Source organism: Lissotriton helveticus, chromosome 2_1 (assembly GCF_964261635.1).
Source record: "Lissotriton helveticus chromosome 2_1, aLisHel1.1, whole genome shotgun sequence".
NCBI lineage: Eukaryota > Metazoa > Chordata > Amphibia > Caudata > Salamandridae > Lissotriton > Lissotriton helveticus.
Window position 1 is genome coordinate 748,954,447 of NC_136059.1, and position 20,148 is coordinate 748,974,594.

Here is a 20,148-nt window from a genome sequence, read left to right on the forward strand (position 1 = left end):
ATTTTTTAAGCAATTATTTATTATTGTGATTGTGTTTCAAAATTTAATAAAATGTCTAATATTTCACTGTCTGAAATGTCGTTATTTTCATTGAACATAGCTTGTAATGTTTGAGTGTGTAAAATGTCCTCATTTTAAAGGAGGACATCTACTGATTGCACACATTGCAGTAGTTCTTGGTCCCAAGTTTCATCCATAAATTCAATGTCATTTGGATCAATGATTTCTTGGTTGGTCTCTGCAAGGACAATTTCAAATGAAACTTTCTGTTCGCCTTCCATTTTGTCTGAAATTTGCATAAAAAAAATATATATTAGTAGAGATAGGGCACTGTTGGGATTAATTTTAGATAGGCAGTTTTTAACAGTGAATTTATCTTTGGGCAGTGTATAGTATCAGAGTGGAAGTAGGAATATAAAAAAGTGTATGTGATTTAACGTAAGTAAATTCATAATTATACAAGAGAAGCCTAAGTCCATCCATAACTATAACAGAGAAGTCTATCTAAATCTATAACTACTACAGAGGGATAGTATATAACTATCAGAAAAAGTTTACCATATTAACTTAAAGTGCACAATATACTTCAGTTTTTAAAATAACAACTTACCTTTAAAAAGAAGTTGAAGTTATTAGTGAAAATCCTATTGAAATGTACACCAGGAAGTAGTAGTCAAAATGGCTGTGTTTCCTTCTCTTCCTTTATATATATTCAGGTACATAACCAATCAAATGTCAGGTAAAAAAAAATAGAAAATGAAAGTAACATTTTAATTGGTTGTCAATTCCAACACTTCAGATATGTTTTGTGAAGTAATTTACCTCAGGGTATTTAGAGAGGTCTACAGGCTAAATGGCTAAATGGAATTCCAACCAAATTTGTGAAAATGGTAGGGATTGGTATGTAGTATGAGCTAATCTATATTTGGTGAAAGTGTCTCCAGGGTTTCTTCTGTAAATTACTTTCCCAACTTCTTTGATGGAGCGCTTCCCGGTGAGCGCCCCGGTACGCGAACCGGCAGCGTTACGGGAGTCCACCATTTTGTGTTTCGGTCGAATTAAGATACAAGATGGAGGGCAAATAATGTTCAGAATGGGTAGAAGGGGGCACGGTAGACGTATCTTGACCCCCTAGGTTTTCTGAGGGTGGCTGAGGAGGCCCATATGTGTGGAAAAAAAACATTTTTTTAAAAAAGTTCGCGTGGTTAGCTTCCGGTTCGCGTACCGGGTAGCGCTCCGGGGAGCGTACTTTGTTGAAAATTTGTGAAAAAAGTTAGAGTAAAATAATAATTGTGAGTGATCAGATGTAGGGTAGCTCTGAGAAGAGCTTTTGGGTTTATGGTACATTTAGGTACTTATAAGTAGGTACCAATGCACAGTCTTAAATTCAAAATGAAAACTCTGTTGCCCTCATCTGAGAAGTGAACTCCATCTCCTCTGTAGATATCTTGCATGTAGTAACGCAAGTTATTGTTGTACATGGAGCCCATTCCATGGTCTCTCATGTAAGCTGAAACAGATTTGTTTACATGCTTCCTCGACTTCTCAATTTGTGGACAAAATTGGTTCGACCACCTCCATTTCTGTCTTTGGCATATATTTGAATATACCAAGGCAGTTTGAGGAAAAAGTGCCATCAATTGCTCAAAGGTGTCCTTTAAAAGCATTTCCAGACCTACACCAGTCAAAGTGCCCAAGTCATTTCCTCCACAGTGCACAATTAACAGGTCAGGTTTAGGCAAATGCATAAAGGTTTTCACCAATGGTATCAATTGGTGACATTTTAATCCTCTGTGGCCAAACCACTTAATTTCCACATCTTGTAAATTGAGGTTAGGTAAATTTCTGTTCTCAGCATACCTTTGAGCCCAGTAGATGTAACTATGTCCAACAATCCAGACAGAAAACATGGTGAGAGGAGGTTCTGCTGCAGTCAGATGAAGTGTGGCAATGAAATGGGAGTTGAAAAAATAAGAGTTTAAAATGAAAAAAACTGTGGAGTTTCTGTGTTAAGGAAGCAGTAGCAGTGATTGGTGGATTTTGATTGCTGAAAACAGAAGGTTAGGGTGCATGGATGTGTTGTTTGAAAGGTTTAATTTGAATGGTCAAGAAAAAATCATTTAATGAAAGATTGCACTGGATACGCAGGTGCACTGAGAGTTCAGAGTTCAATTGAAACATTGTTGTGTGAACTTGCAAACATGAGAGGTCTTTCAGGAGGTGGTTGCTATGCAAAAAAGGCAGAAAGGCCAGAGGGGGGAAGGGTGTTGATTTGAAAAAAGTGAGGGAAGAGTTTTGATTGGGTGACATGAGAGATATGTGTGATGAGTTACAGCATTTCTGTGCTTTTCATAGCTGCAGACTCTGGAGTGCATACCTTTTGCTCTGCTAAAGACAATTTGGTGTGTTTCTGAGACTGTTTTGAAACTCATAAAGTATTTTGCTAAGGTGAGAAAAGATTCATTTAATTTAGGTAGAGAATAGTATGGTTTAGGGAGAAAATTATGAAGAAAGTTGTGTATTTAAAATGTTGCTTTGTGTCAAGTGTTTTACAAATAGATTTTGTTTCTTTGTGTTACATAGCCATGTTAAAAGTGATGCAAAAAAAGTGCAAGGGGCTTACAAAAATGCTTTCATGTGTCTTAGGGTATTTTAACTCACTTCCCCATGAATGTATAAATATAATTGTTTTACAAGATGTGTTTAAAAACGTTTTTAAAAATCAATTAGGTTTCTTGATATGTACTGCTAGAGTTTCATAGGTTGCTTGGGGCATATTTTCAAGGCTTTTGACTTCCTTTGATGTAATTTTTCCCATTTTAATTTAAGACCTTTCCCTGTGGTGCAAGGTCCTTGTAAATATGCCCCCATCTGTGCTTGGCAAATTTATATTTTAATTCTTTGACTAACATAGCCATGTTAAAAGTGACCCAAAAATGTTGCAAGGGCCTTAAAAAAAACGCTTTCATGTGTCTTAGGCCATTTTAAGTCATTTCCCCTTGAATGTAGGTATCTAATTGATTTAGCTGATGTGTTTAAAAACGATTTTTGAAATCAATTAGGTTTCTTGATATGTACTGCTAGAGCTTCATAGGTTGCTTGGGGCATATTTATAAGGCCTTTGTGTCTCTCTGATGTTATTTTTCCCATTTTAATTTAAGACCTTTCCCTGTGGTGCAAGGTCCTTGTAAATACGCCCCCATGTGTGCTTGGCAAATTTAGATCTTGATTATTTGACTTACATAGCCATGTTAAAAGTGATCTAAAAATGGAGCAAGGGCTTAAAAAAAACGCTTTCATGTGTCTTAGGGTATTTTAAGTAACTTCCCCATGAATGTATGAATATAATTGCTTTACAAGTTGTGTTTAAAAACGTTTTTTGAAATCAATTAGGTTTCTTGATATGTAATGCTAGAGGTTCATAGGTTGCTTGGGGCATATTTATAAGGCCTTTGAGTCTCTCTGATGTTATTTTTCCCATTTTAATTTAAGACCTTTCCCTGTGGTGCAAGGTCCTTGTAAATACGCCCCCATGTGTGCTTGGCAGATTTAGATTTTGATTATTTGACTTACATAGCCATGTTCCATACAGTTCTAACCTTCTGCGTAGTCTTTGATATGCTAGACTCCATCTGCACTGTGAGATACCTAAGCAAAGGAAACATAGGTGATGTGATTGTGAAATGAGGAAAAGAAACTCCACATTTTTCAATTACATCACCTGTGTTTCCTAAGTTTACGAATGACATTGTGCAGATGAGGTTTAGGTCTGTCCACAGACACAGAAGAGGTCTGGCCTTTGTTCAAGAGTGAAGTGGACATGACTTACTTCATTGGTAGGCCTTCACATGTATTATCTCCTCTGTAGTCTTCAACAAGCGTAAATTTCATCTGCAACCCTGAGTAGGCCTCACCTCAAACAAACCTCTGGATAGGGCACACCTTATCGTCATCCTGAATCAATCATTTAAAATATTAGGGACAGATTTATGATAGGTGTATGCCTCTTTTGCGTCACTGTGCGTCACTTTTGTGACGCAGCGACGGTGCAAAAGATTTGCTATGTGGTGACATATTTACAACTTGATGCATCTAGGCAGATGTGTCATGCTGTAAAGTCCCGTGCCACATGAAACTGATGCAGCAGTGATGCAAAAGATGCACCATGTTGCAAGACAGGCCTCATTTCATCTCCAACAAGATAAGAAGCTGAATCTTCTCTAAATGTCAAAATTGTTGTATACACTGCTCAGCTTATGTGTACTCTTTCATATGCTAGAGTCCATCTGCAGTATGAGATACTTAAGCAAAGGAAACACAGGTGATGTGATTGTGAAATGAGGAAAAGAAACTCCACATTTTTCAATTACATCACCTGTGTTTCCTAGGTTTACGAATGACATTGTGCAGATGAGGTTTAGGTCTGTCCATGGACACAGAAGAGGTCTGGCCTTTGTTCAAGAGTGAAGTGGACATGACTTACTTCATTGGTAGGCCTTTACATATATTATCTCCTCTGTACTCTTCAACAAGTGTAAATCTCATCTGCAACCCTGAGTAGGCCTCACCTCAAACAAACCTCTGGATAGGCCTCACCTTATCGTCATCCTGAATCAATCATTTAAAATGTTAGGGACAGATTTATGATAGGTGTGTGTCTCTTTTGCGTTGCTGTGCGTCACTTTTGTGACGTAGCGGCGGTGCAAAAGATTTGCTATGTGGTGACATATTTACAACTTGATGCATCTAGGCAGATGTGTCATGCTGTAAAGTCCCGTGCCACATGAAACCGATGCAGCAGTGATGCAAAAGATGCACCATGTTGCAAGACAGGCCTCATTTCATCTCCAACAAGATAAGAAGCTGAATCTTCTCTAAATGTCAAAATTGTTGTATTCACTGCTCAACTTATGTGTACTCTTTGGTATGCTAGACTCCATCTGCACTATGAGATACCTAAGCAAAGGAAACACAGGTGATGTGATTGTGAAATGAGGAAAAGAAACTCCACATTTTTCAATTACATCACCTGTGTTTCCTAAGTTTACGAATGACATTGTGCAGATGAGGTTTAGGTCTGTCCACGGACACAGAAGAGGTCTGGCCTTTGTTCAAGAGTGAAGTGCACATGACTTACTTCATTGGTAGGCTTTCACATGTATTATCTCCTCTGTACTCTTCAACAAGCGTAAATTTCATCTGCAACCCTGAGTAGGCCTCACCTTAAACAAACCTCTGGATAGGTCACACCTTATCGTCATCCTGAATCAATCATTTAAAATGTTAGGGACAGGTTTATGATAGGTGTATGCCTCTTTTGGGTCACTGTGCGTCACTTTTGTGACGCAGCGGCGGTGCAAAAGATTTGCTATGTGGTGACATATTTACAACTTGATGCATCTAGGCAGATGTGTCATGCTGTAAAGTCCCGTGCCACATGAAACCGATGCAGGAGTGATGCAAAAGATGCACCATGTTGCAAGACAGGCCTCATTTCATCTCCAACAAGATAAGAAGCTGAATCTTCTGTAAATGTCAAATTTGTTGAATACACTGCTCAACTTATGTGTACTCTTTGATATGCTAGAGTCCATCTGCACTATGAGATACCTAAGCAAAGGAAACACAGGTGATGTGATTGTGAAATGAGGAAAAGAAACTCCACATTTTTCAATTACATCACCTGTGTTTCCTAAGTTTACGAATGACATTGTGCAGATGAAGTTTAGGTCTGTCCATGGACACAGAAAAGGTCTGGCCTTTGTTCAAGATTGAAGTGGATATGACTTACTTCATTGGTAGGCCTTCACATGTATTATCTCCTCTGTACTCTTCAACAAGCGTAAATTTCATCTGCAACTCTGAATAGGCCTCACCTCAAACAAACCTCTGGATAGGCCACACTTTATCGTAATCTTGAATCAATCATTTAAAATGTTAGGGACATATTCATGATAGGTGTATGTCTCTTTTGCGTCACTGTGCGTCACTTTTGTGACGCAGCGGCGGTGCAAAACATTTGCTATGTGGCGACATATTTACAACTTGATGCATCAAGGCAGATGTGTCATGCTGTAAAGTCCTGTGCCAAATGAAACCTGCGTCAGTTTTCATATAAGTGTTTTGTTGCAAGGTATGCATTAATTTGCATGAAAGCCCTGTAAAACTAACACAGTGAAATTTAGAAGATTTCACTGAGTCAGCTTAATCGCATTGTTGAATCAAATCCTTACGCCTGTTTGAAACAGGCATAAGAAGTGATGCACCATGCAATGTGAGGCTTCCTCCTGTGCATTGCAGTAGACATGTCGCGCTTATGACGTGATTCCTGCAATGTGCTGCTTTTGCGGCACAGATGCGTGACGCATCTGTGCTGTTTTTGCTCAATGGTGCTCCACATTGTAAATGCGGCACACTATGGGTGGCAGAGCAGCGGTGCACATTAACTGGTGCATCCATGGGGATGCGCCACTTAGCATAAATCTGCCCCTGTACATTTAAGTAAGAGCAGGGGACACAGAGTCGGTGAGGCTTATCCAAGGTTAAGAAGAGATGAGTCCTGTTCACTGAAAACTTGGACATAGGCCTCACCTCCTCAGCATCGCTGGACATGGCTAAATAATAGCTGCAAAATGTTACTCTTGTTAAACAAATTTACTATTATAATCTCTGAGATTTGTCTCTTACTCTGCAACATCTCATTGTTGTTCTCTTTCTTTAAAGATAACGACAACATCAACATGAGTGACAATCAGCAATCAGTTGATCTCGACCTCATCATTGAACTTGTAATTGAAACGTCAGTGGAAGTAGATCCCTTGGATGATTCAAATCCTGAGGATGATGAAGAATATGATGAGGATGCCGATTTGTCAGAATTGTATGACATAGGGTGGGAAGCTGACGTGCTTGAGCCTATGGAACTATAAACATTTATTTTTAAAATTTACAATAAATGAAAAGTAAAAATGTAAACTGTTTAATTTTAAATTAAACACACCTTCAAAAACAGGTTATGTGTAGTGTCTTCAATAAAATATTAAAATATGCTCATAAAATTAGATCAGATTCACATATAAAACAGGACAGGTAAAATGAAGAAGAATTCCATTTCTTTTCTGCTATTTCTGTATTCTAAATTTGCCAAAGCACTAAAAAATATTATATGTAAAAATGTTAAGTAGTGTGTTAAGTTTTTGATGACTGTTATTGATTTACTGTTTGGTAATAGTGGTTAATAACATTTTTTATTATATTTTACCACAGATTCAACTGCAGATCATTTAAAATTTTGAGAATGCCAACTAAGGAGAGAATGAGAAAGGCTACAAAACGTCAAAGACAGCAGGTCCATCATTTACAGCAGCAGTCCTCTACAATAAAAAATCGTCAAGTCACCAAGAAAGCACCGGGTAAGACCACGAAAACATTCACAAGAAACATTTCTAGAAAAAAAAGTAGTACTACAGAAAATGTTTTTGTCCAGAAAAAGAGAAGCAATTTAAACGGAAAGGAAAGGCCAATCAAAAATGTTACTGCTAGAGCAAGAGATAACTCTGTGCATGATAGTAGAAGGAAACAACAGTTTAGGGACATTCGTAAACGAATGTTCCGCAACAGGATAATTGGCAATTTGTTAAAAAATATTAAGAAAGGTCAACAGAAAGTGGTTTTTTATAAGAGAAAAAAAAAGTTGAGAAAGTTATTGATCAGTCATTTGAAATTAAACGAAAGTTATTTATTTTGATAATCAATAGAATTAGGAAGCTAAACAAGGCAATTTATGATTTCAAAAGAAATAGTAGATGGAAGAGAATAGTTAATCGTAGTAATTTTTGTGAAGTTTTTTCCGGAGAATGGATGCATAGTTCAAGTTGTGAGGCATTTTTCAATGAGGAGAGTTATTTCCAGGTAAATGATTTGGTGCATGCAGTTGACACCAGCGGTCGAGCTTATGAGGTGAAAGATGGTTGTCCAGTTGAAAAAGAAAAACTTGTGACAACAGAGGCAGAAGAGATGTTAGGTAATGAGGTTTTAGGAAGACGTCCTAAGGGACCTGTGTACACCTGGAAGTGTAGTATTATTTGCAGTGTGCGACAGGATTCCATCAATTTGCTTTGTGATTTTGTACGGACATTTAATAAGAAAAGTTTGAAGCAGAAAATGAAGTTGTTGCAAGAATTAGATCCTTGCAGAGTGAGAGAAGTGACAGGTTTGCATGGTCATTCACTGGCTTGTCTTTCCAGGAGAGTATGCCAGAGTGTTTTTCATCATTTCAGGATGCTAGCAGTGCATCATAATAAAGTGAGGAAATTAGTTAGAATGTTGTATTATGCTAAGAGTCCAGCAGTTATGCTTAAACAATTATGCGCTGCTCTTTTGCATGGTTCTGAAATAGATGTGAAGAATATGTGTGAAGAAATTGAGTTTTGTTACTTCGGAAGTAAAGAGGAGAATGTTGAAATTGACCCAGAAGAAGAGGGTAATGTGGAAGATAGTGTACAGGTTTCCAGTAGAGATAATTTTCAGAAGGAAATTGCCACGTTTCAGGTGAAATCAAGTGAGAGGCCTAATTTCACTTGTGTGTGTTGTCGACGCACTTATTATAAGAATCAGACTAAGTTAGTGGATTTATATGCAAGAAGTGAAAGGGAAAATAATAGTGAATGGAAGGATTTCGCTACATACTTGATGGTAGAAAATTGTTTTGATTTGGGATCGGATCAACGTGTGTGTACTTATTGTTGTAACAAATTAAATCAAAACCAGATGCCTGCTAGAGCGGTTCATAATAATCTGGAATTGGTTGAGATTCCTTCTGAATTGAAGGATTTAAATACTTATGAATCTATTTTGATTCAAAGTATCCATCCCTTTCAGGCTATTGTAAGAATGGAGCCAAAGACAAGGAAATTGCCTCCATCAGATTTACAGAGAGGATTAAAGGGAAGAGTTGTTTATTTGCCTCTAGATTTGAAGAAAAACATTAACACAATTGGAGTAGAAAAAGTGGAAGAGGAACCTCTGGTTATCTTAGTTAATGGGGTTCCGACAAAGAATAAAAAAATATGGCAAGATTTAGTGGATGTTAGGAAAGTAAAAAAGGCAACATTGTATTTGAAAAAAAATAATAAGTACTATAAGAATGTATATGTTGCAGAAGAGGAAGTAAGTGAGGAAGAGGATAGCGATTTGTGTGCTGGTCAAATTGAGAAAGTAGAACCCTCTAAAAGTGAAGAAATATATGAATATTATAGTGTTCATCCTTTGCATTCCAAGGAAGTCATGGGGAATGCTATTGAGTTGTTTCAAATGAAACAAGCCAAAGGGAGTCCCATTAGTGTCTGGGAGGAAAGTTTGGAAGCTCGGTGTTTTCCACAGCTATTTCCAACAGGTCAAGGAGGAAGATATGATGAGCGACCTCATCAAATTCCTGCTTCTGAATACCGGACTTTACGATTGTATGCAGAAGATGCTAGGTTTCGATAATGCATTCCCTATTTGTTTCATCTCCTGTTTGAAAGCGATCTGTCTGGACTGTCATATGCAGTGAACCACATCTTGAAAAGTGGTATACAGATGCAAAACATCTCGGCAAGTGACTTTATGGATAAAGTCAATGTCCAAGACAGTATTTTGGATTGTCACCTGATTAATCTCATGGTGTGTCAGCGTGGTACTAATGAGTACTGGTACCGTCATCATGGTGATTTAAAATGTATGCTGAGGAACTTAGGAACTCCCACATGGTTCCTCACTCTGAGCTGTGCCGAGTATGGCTGGGAAGACTTACTTGAATTTCTACGAGAGGCAAATGGAAACATCGAAAACATCGAATTCAAGACACCCGGAGAACTGTGCTCTTTGGATCCAGTGAATGTATGCAGGTACTTCAATCATAGAAATTGAAGCTATGATGTCTTTCATCATGAATAAGAAGAATCCACCTCTTGGAGAGGTGTTGGATTTCTTCTGGAGAAAGGAGTACCAAGCAAGAGGTGCTCCTCATATACATATGCTGCTGTGGATCAAGGATGCACCTAAATTTGGAACAGATCCAGAAGACTTAGTGATGAGTTTCATAGGACAGTATTCTACATGTGCTGTTCCAAACGCAAAGGAGGACAAAAGTCTAAGAGAACAAGTTCTACGCTTCCAAAGCCATCGTTGCGGAAAGTACTGTCGTCGTAAATTCAGAAACAAGGACAAGTTTTACACCAAATGTCGTTTCGCCTTTCCACGACCGGTGATTTCTAAAGGAAGAGTGAACAGTTTGATGACTTCGCTGCGACATAATGTGATGAAGAAATCACCTAAAAACACGTACAATTTGAAGAGGAACGAAGAGTCCAAGTACATCAACGACTACAACCCAGTGATTTTGTCCATGTGGAATGCTAACATGGATATACAGTTTGTGGCTGATAACTGTATGGCTGTGGCTCGGTATGTGACATCTTACATCACCAAAAAAGAAAAGACAGGATTGAAGGATATGTGGGAGGACATTTCCCATGAAAAGAGCCTCAGTAAGAAGTTGTACAGTTTCAGTCTGAAGATGTTGTCGCATCGAGAAATCGGAGCTTACGAATGTTCTGACCGGTTGTCTTCAGCAAGTCTCTATGCCAAATCTAGGAGTATCGATTGGGCGAGTCTTGGTCTTGCTGCAACGCGTAATCGAGTTCTGAAACCTGTGCGGGAAATGGAGTATTTGGCGGAAAATGAGCCAAACAGTACCGACATTTTGAAGACCAACATGTTGGATACATATTATCCAAATCGAAGCAGTCACCTCGAGAATGTTTGTCTGTATGAGGTTCTACAAAATTACATATTCAAGAGGAACATCAAAGAAGATATTGATAAAGGAGTGTATGCTGTAATTGGAAGTGAGGGATGTCTGGTCAAGCAAAGAAAATGCCACTTGGTAAACCATCGAAAATTGAGTGGCGAATCTCCTGAAAAAAAGGAGTTTTTCTATTTAGCACTTTTTCAACTTTTCAAGCCTTGGCGTGCAGAAGAGGAACTGCTTGGAGATTTCCTCTGTTATGAAGACTCTTTCACTGCAGCCAAGGAGACCATAGAATGTCCTGCTTTTCCCAAATATGTACAAATGTTTTTTGTTTTTTTATAAATTCTTTTTATTGTTGCAGCAGGCGAATCATAAGTACTAGGAACAAGACAGCGCGGGGGAGCATCAACATTCTGCTCTACCCGCCGTTACGCAACTTTTGAAATAGTCAGTTGCATTGCATTCATCCTGACGAACTTATTTTTTATTTTCACCCCGAACTCCCCCCCCCCATCAACTATAAGTAAAGGCAGTAACTGAGAGACCTCTCCTCGAAGCCCCCCTTCCCGTCCTCCCCCCCCCCAAGCAGCATAACACCCTCCTCAACCACTCCCCCCCCCGACCCTCGCGGCTCTCTCGGTCCTCTAAGTTGTGTGACATTGAGCATAGGCAAACCCCCCGTCCCGAAATCGTCAAGGGTACAAAATGCTGGAGTCAGCGACATATGCACCATCTCTGAGATTCATCCTACCACCCGCCCACTTCCCCCACCGGTCCCACCCTACTACTCCAACCCATGGTAGTGCCTCCACTTGGCCCATATTTTTCTAAATTTGCGGGGGCACCCTCTAGCTTTATATGTAACTCGTTCAGCTGCCATATACATATCTAGACCTCTTCTCCATTCCTCGAGATCTGGTTTCCCAGGCGCCCCCCACAATCGTGCAATGTCTCTTTTTGCGACCACCAGGGCCAGCAGCAGAAAGATGAGTAAGTATCGCGTGATATCCACCTCCGTGGACATTCCCAAGAGCGCCAGTTTGGGGTCCTTAGGTATCTCTACCTCCAGTACCGCCCTCAATTCATTGAAAACCTCGTCCCAATATTCCTGTATCACTGTGCAACCCCAAATGATGTGGAAGAAGTCGCCTGTTAGGTGCCGGCATCGTAGACAGGTGGTGTTGGTAACCCTCCCCATCCGGAAAAGCCTCACTCTGTCAAAGTATGCCCGATGAAGGACCTTAAACTGGATGAGGCGAAGCCTCGATTTTATGGCCACTTCTCGGGGGTGCATGAGTATGAGTTCCCAGTCCAGGTCCTCCAGCGTACCCACGTCTGCCTCCCACCTCTCCCTGAGGGCCTGTAGATCACCCAACATGTTATTTGTCAGTGTTTTGTAAGTCATGGATACCGCCCCCCTTTGTATCTGTTCTTGCAGTAGACGGCCCTCAAGTGGTGCAAACTGGGGAATGTCAGTGTGAGATATGTTTTGGGCTCCCCATGCATGTCGCAGCTGTATGTATTTGTAGTATTGGGTTCCCTGGAGTCCAAATTCCTGCTGCAGTGCCTGAAAGGTTTTAAGTTCTCCCTTTGCTATGACATCCCCAACTGTGGAGATGCCAATGTCATCCCACCTTTGAAACCCACGCAGCTTGTTTAGTTCAGTCAGCCACCTACATGACCATAAGGGTGTCTGGCGGGTGGGCCTTTCATGCCAGCCCATTCTAACCGATGCTCTGCGCCACGCCGACAGGGTAATCTTAGTCGCAGGGAGAAGCTGGCGCCCCCCCCTACCCCCATATAAAAAGTGGAGCACCGTCTTATTGCCCCACTTAGATCTCTCTAGTGCATAGGTGGGGTGGTCAGCCGGGGCGTGTATCCAATCGTTGATCGGGGTGAGGTGTTCCGCCCAGTAATAGGCCTCCAAATTAGGCAATGAGAGACCTCCACTATATTGGTGACGCTGCATAGTCATGAGTGCCACCCGGGACTGCTTCCCCAGCCACAAGAAAGAGCGGAGATCGGCATGGATTTTCCGCAGTGTCAGAGCCGGAAGGGGATAATACTCATTTTGCAGGGCGTATAAAAACTTCGGGAGTAGGACCATTTTATATAGAGCAGCCCTGCCCAACATGGTGAGCGGGAGCGGCCTCCATCTATCCATCTCCGCCTTTGCTGCCACCAAAACTCGGTCGACATTGTCCGTGTAGGAGCGCCGCTTATCTCGGGTGATAAAGACCCCTAAGTACCGGAAGCCTTCCGTGGTGTGGATGAGCAGCTCAGGCAGCTCCTCCCCTCGCGGGGCACCTCGTGGGTCGTAGAGGACCGACTTATGCCAGTTTATAGCATGTCCGGCTACCGCCCTAAAGTCGTCTAGTTCCCTGAATATGGCCGGTATCGTCGTAGCCGGGTCAGTCACGTATAACAGTACATCATCGGCGTATAGGGAGATCTTCTCCTGTTCAGTGGCCGATTCCCCCCAGTGGAAGCCAGTCACCTCTCGGTTAAGCCGGATCCGGATCGCAAGGATCTCGATCGTGAGGGTAAAAAGGAGTGGGGACAGCGGACACCCCTGCCGCGTCCCCCGCTCTATCGCGAACTCTCTCGACATTCGCCCATTTATTCGCACTCTAGCCCTAGGTTTCGAGTATAGAAGTTTCACCCAGCGCTGGAAGGTGGGCCCAAACCCAAACCGTTCAAGGGTCCCCATCAGGAAAGGCCAGTGGACCGCATCGAACGCTTTCTCTGCGTCCAAGGAGAGGAACCAATGTGGCTCACTCCTGTCACCGACTTCTTGGAGCCAGTTGTGGGTGCGCCGCAGGTTTAGTTTGGTGGCCCTGTCCGGCAGGAACCCGGACTGGTCTGGGTGGACCAGGCCCGTTATTACCTGTCGTAAGCGTCGTGCCAGAATAGTGGCCAGGATTTTAGTCTCAATATTTAGCAGCGAGATTGGGCGATAGGAGGAACAGTCGCCACGGGGCTCGCCTTCTTTGTGAATCGGGATTATGGTAGCTAGGGCCAGGTCCGGCGGGAGGCCTCCCGAGGCGAAAGCGTCCGCATATAGCGACTTCAAGTGACGCGAAAGGAGGTCCCCCGTTCGTTTGAAGAACTCTGCCGGGAAACCATTTGGTCCCGGAGCCTTCCCCGGTTTCAGGGCAGCCATCGCCTCTGCGATTTCATCTAGGGACAGGTCGGCTTCCAAAGCCTCACTATCTTCGGGGGTCAACTGCGGAACTTCCACGCTACCCAGGAACGACTGCACCACCTCGCAGTCCCCTAGGTCCCTCGCCCTGTAGAAGTCTTCGAAATAGGTCGCAAAGGCCTCTGCTATAGTGCCGTCTGTGGACGCCCGCGCCGTACTGGGGAGCTCAACCCAATCCACCCACCTGGCAGCTTGCTCGCGCCTGCTCAGCCATGCCATGAGTTTACCAGATTTGTCTCCGACATCGTACAAGCGATGTAGGGTGGCCAGCGCCTGTGTACGCGCCTCGTCCGTGCTCAGCTCTCTATACAGCCTTTGAGTGTCTAGCAGTATTCTGAGATCTACCTCCTCCTTCGTTCTGTGATATTCAGCCTCTCGGGTCAAGATGTTTGCCTCCTCCTTCGCTATGGCGTCCGTGCGTTTCCTTCTGGCCTCCCCCACCCTGGATTGGAAGCGGTCCCTCAACACCGTTTTCATGGCTTCCCATAGTGTCACCCCGGACTGGACCGATCCCTCGTTTTCCGCCAAAAAAACTCTGATATCCGCTCTTATGCCCCTTAGAATTTCAGGAGTCTGTAAATCCCATGGCGACATATGCCACTGTGCCTGACCTCTCCCCCTTCCCCGACCTATGTGCACGAACAGCGGGGAATGGTCCGAGATACCCCTCGCCCTGTAGTCTGCCTCGTCCCCCGCCGAGAGTTCCTGTCTCGATGTGAAAATGTAATCTAGCCTAGAGAAGACCTTGTGGGCCCCAGAGTAGAATGAGTAAGCTGCGTGGGTAGGATGAAGCCACCGCCAAACGTCGGTGAGACCGATCGTGTCCATTCTACGCGCCAAAGCCGTCTCTGCAGCCACCGTGTGGGGGTTCCCAGAACGATCGCGCATTGTGCACATCACGTCGTTGAAATCCCCCCCCACAATCTGTATCGTGTCCGCCGTGTCTAGCAGAATGGTCGTGATCTCCTGCATTGTTCGTGTTTGTAATTTGGGTGGAGCATAAACCGACAACAGAGTGTACCTGCGCCTCCTCCATGTCCCCTGCACCCCGGCAAACGACCCCTGTGGGTCCAACCATGTACGTGTGACTGTGAAAGGTGCTGCTTTCCTAACTAGTATTGCCGTGCCCCTTGAGTCCATGGTGTACCCCGCGTGTGCCAGAACTATGTACTGCCCGCGCGCCAAAAAAGCACAGCGGTTCCCCCTCAAATGTGTTTCCTGCAGGAAAACGATGTCAGGTGCTACACGCTTAATATATGCAGTAACCAGGCTCCTCTTAATCTTGGATCCCAGACCGTTCACGTTCCAGGTTAGCGCCTTAACCCCGGCGCCTTCACCGCGTGGTGTAGCTAGTGTACTCGCCATTGTATCACCTGAGGACTGTCCAGTACCGGGCCCCAGGGCCGGGACGGTAGCAAGGGTAAACTTTCCCGAAGTTGCTGCTGCATGCACACCTGTCTCCCTCCCTTCCCAACATCCCAACACCCCAACATGAGGTAAACTGTAACCAAACCCCTTCCCGCACCCCCCTCCCCACCTCCCTCCCCTTCCAGTTGCATCCCAATCCGGGTCTCAACTATCCGTGGGAGAAGGCCTGTCGCCCTCCCACACATCCCACCCTCAATCAACAAACAGTAGCCAGTACTGAAAACTTAAGGAACAGTAGGGGGTTGTGACAACTTGCGTGCTCCGCTGCGCCGAGCCGCTATCTTCCCCGATCCCTACACAGCAACGATCACGAATGTGAGTCCTGAGTGTCCATATTCATCCCTTGACCCGAGGAGTCTTGTTCCAAATGCTGGATTACTGCGACCAGCGGGTGTACTGAGTCGTTCACTGCTTCCTCGTCCTCTCTTCCAGATATGCGGTCCTCCAAGTCCTCCACGTCTTCACCTTCTGAACGGGTTCCATTCCGCAGGCAGTGGAATCTCGAGCCCGCCACGGAGTCCGTGCCCGGGGATGTGGATCTGCTGCCTCTCCCACCCTCCTTGTCTCGTGGCCTGAATGGCGTCGCCGGTGCTCTCTTCTGCGTCCTCCGTACTCCCCGTCGCTGTGGTTTCGGCTTTTCCCAGGGCGTCCTCTCCCGGACCGATTTGTCCAGTGCCGCTCGACCTGCCGCCTCTCTACTGTTTAGAATAGGTCGCTCTTCGAGCCATTGCCACACATCCTCCGGGTGAGCAAAAAAGATGGATTTGTCTTTATAGATCACCTTGAGTTTGGCGGGGAAAAGGAGCATGTAAGTAATGTTCAAAGATCTCAGCTTTGCCTTCACCGAGTCAAACGAGCGGCGTTGCTTCGAGACCTCCTGACTATAGTCCGGAAAGATCATTATGGTGGTATTCTCCAAACGGATCTCCCCCATTTTCCTGGCCTCCCGTAAGATCAGGTCTCTGTCTGCATAGTTCAAGAAGCGCGCTATCACTGGTCTCGGTCGCGCACCCTCCGGAGGTTTGGCTAGAAGCGCCCTGTGTGCCCTTTCGATGATGAAGCACTGGGAGAATTGCGCTGTTGGGAAGGTATCTTTCAGCCATGTGAGGAGGAAGGCGGACATGTTCTTTCCCTCAATCCCTTCTCTAAAGCCTACAAAGCGAAGGTTATTGCGCCTCGACCTATTTTCCGCGTCGTCCACCTTCCACAGCAGTTGACGGTGAGAGGCCTGTAGTTCCGCCATGTCCTTCTTGAGAGTAGAAATCGAGTCTTCATTGTCAGTCAACCTAGCTTCGGTTGCCGTTACCCGGTCCGTCAGATTCCGGAAGTCCTGCCGCAGTAGCGTCACCTCGGACCCTACCTCTCCAATTTTCGTCTCTAGGGCCGTCCGGGACGCTTGTATGTCGGTCCTGGACGCTTGGATGGCCTCCATTAACATGGCCGTGTCATTGCGCGTGTCAGGCTGCAGAGAGTGTTGCGCCGCCCCAGAACGCGTTGCCGTGAAGTCGTCCATGGGTCCCCGCCTCGCAGCCCTGTTCGCCGGGTCACCCTTCCCCATGATGATGAAGTCTGCAGGCCGGAGGCTCCCTATGCAGGCGTCCTGTCTCAGAGGCGCGGAGGGGCCCAGTCGCGTAGCTCCAATGACGCTAGAATCTCCGGATGTCACTGTCCGCTGTACCGCGTCAGCGGTCTCCCCGGCTCACCTCCCGTCGCAGTCCTGAGGTCCCCCAAGTGTCACAGTGAGGTCCGATGGCAGGGGTTCGCGTGTCTGTCGTCCTGCAGACTAAGTCTCCAATGGTGGGGCCTGGGTAGTCAGGTCCCAGGCTCTCAGCCACTTTTCTCCCTCCAGTGCCCTTCAGGACGGGCGCCTCCGCAGCTCCGCCGCCATGTTGGTAAAGGCGGGAGCCGCGCTCGAGCCGGTCTCTGCTCACAGCTTGCCAGGAGGACGGCCCTTGGTTCCTCTGTTCTGGGCTTACCTCCGCTCCGCCTCGACGAGTACTCTCGGGCAAACCGCGACCCGGGGAGTGCAGCCGGTGGGGGATTTCGCTGTCACACACCGCCGGCCGCCATCTTGGTGCAGGCAGCCGGTGCCTCGCGACTGTCTCGGCTCACCTCCCCTCCTCCGCCGGCGAGACGTTGGTCACTCTTGGCGATCAGGCGGGTCGCGGAGCCCCCTTCAGCTGGGCAGTGTGCGACAAGACCGCATGTGGGGCACTAGGAGCGCCGCGCTCCGCCAAGCGCCGCAGGCGCCCTCATGGCCGCCGGAGAGCCGCCGGGGACGCCGCACAGTCTGGTTATCCGCAAAGGCGGCTGCACACCACTACGCAGGTACTCCAACCAGGTACCAGGGTGTATTGTCGTCCACTCAGTGCCTCTTTGGGATCGTGGGGGATATGAAAAGTCGGATAAAGTGCCGCTCGGCCGGAGCTCCGGCAAGGCACGTCTACTCAGCCATGCTGTTGGCCACGCCCCCCAAATATGTACAAATGTTGAATGCGGAAATCGAGCAGGAAGCAACGATTGCAGCCGAGATTGCCAGAGACAGTTCTCAGGACAGTCGGAGTTCTGTTTCATTGAGTCAGGATCCACTAGGAGGACCTGTTATCGAAAATGAAGCTGCCACTGCCATGAATGAAGTGGAAAGAGCCATGGCACATGCTCAGGAGGATGCGGTTAACTTAGAAGACTTGGAAAGACAACTCAACGTTGAGCAGAGGAAAATATATGACGAAGTTACCAAGCAAATTGATCATGGATTAAGTCATGAGAAGAAAGAGTGCTCATGTACATCGTTGAAGCCTGTCCGACTGTACGTGAGTGGAGAAGCGGGAACTGGAAAGAGTTTCCTCATTAAAGCAATTTCATGTTATTTGAAGGAGAGTCATCGCTGTCTTGTGTTTTCACCGCTCCAACTGGACTGGCAGCACATAACATTAAAGGTATTACTTTGCATCGTCTACTGATGCTGCCAGTGGAGCATGATAACAAATTACAATACCACAAGTTATCTGGAGATGCTTGTTGTGAAGTTTCAAGAGTCTTGAGGAAAATGAAACTTCTTATCATTGACGAAGTAAGCATGGTTTCCAATGTCATGCTTGCCTTTGTGCATTTGAGAATGCAAGAAGTTCTTAAAACAGAGTATGATGTGTTATTTGGTGGCAAACACATCATTGTTTTCGGAGATCTTCTGCAGCTGACACCAGTGAAAGGACAACCCGTGTTCAAAATGCTCACGCATGAAGATACCAGGAAGTGCCTAGGGAGCATTGGCAACGTCAATATATGGTTAAACTTCAATTATGCTGAACTGCATGAAAATATGCGTCAGGCGAAGGATGAAGTTTACAAGAATATTCTACAAGATGTTAGAATTGGAAAAGTGACCGAGCATGGGAAACAAGCTTTACATGCACGATTACTGTCAAATTTATATCCAGAACAAGACGTTGTGCCTGAGAATATTTTTCAGAAAATTACTGAGAAGAAATCTGGAATATGTTTGATGCCAACTCTTGTAAAATGTGCCATCTTCAACAACAAAATGTTGTATTTAGAAACCCAAGAGATTGTGAAACTGGAAGCTATTGACAGAGTAGAGCATATGGGATCAACAATTATTTTGGCTGAGAATTATATCTAAAACTGCAGGTTTTGAAAAGACTCTGAATGTGTGCTTAAATTGCCGTATAATTTTAAGAAGGAATTTACATGTTGAAAGAGGTCTGGTAAATGGATCAATGGGTAATGTTGTTGATTTTGTGAAATAAAGAAATAGAGATGGAATTGAATTTTTAAAAATTAAATTTGATGGCATTGAGGAAGTACAGCTAATTGGTCGTTGTTCTGCTAGATTTTTGCTTGTAAAAGACTTATATGTTCACCGTAAGCAGTTTCCTGTTTGCTTGGCATATGCGGTGACAATCCATAAATCACAAGGTTTAAGTGTAGACAGTGCATTGGTGAATATTGGCAGTTCTGTGTTCAAGGAGGGTTTGGCATATGTGGCATTGTCACGAGTTAGAACTTTATCGGGATTGTACTTGATTGAGTGTGATGTCACAAACATTTGTGCGGATCTAGATTGTGTTAAGGAATACAATAGGTTAAGAAGAGAGTATGCGCCACATTTGCCTCAATATCCTTTGTTTGAGAAACGTGTGGTAGGCCGGAAACGAAGAAATGTGACCAATACTAGGGAGGTTGTACCAAAAAGACGAAAAGTTGATGAACCTGAAATTATAAGCAGAAAGAAAAAGGATTCTGTTGAAGATGTTGTTGGTTTTCAATTTGAAAACAGTTCTGGTGTCAACTGCTATGCTAATGTAGTGGTTAATGTTTTGTTTTCTCTACAAAATGTAAAAGAAGAGATTGTGGTCAATTCGGATCACAGATTTTGTAGTTTGTTAAATTCTGTGTTAGAGAAATGTAGCACTGATAGAACAAAAATAGAAAGTGTGTCTGAAATTCGAAATCTGTTAGACAGATGTTCAGGTCAAACACAATTCTCTCAAAATATTCAGCAAGATTGTCAGGAGTTTTTAATGTATATGCTTGATGTATTGCATGCTGAAGGTGTAGATGTAGATCACCTGTTTGGGCTTTCTTATCAATGGCAGCATGACTGCGAGAACTGTAGGGTATCAAGTACTATTAGTGTAGACTCAGAAAGATTTATATATTTAACTTTGCCAGACAGTAAATCAGTGTCCTTTAATAAGCTAGT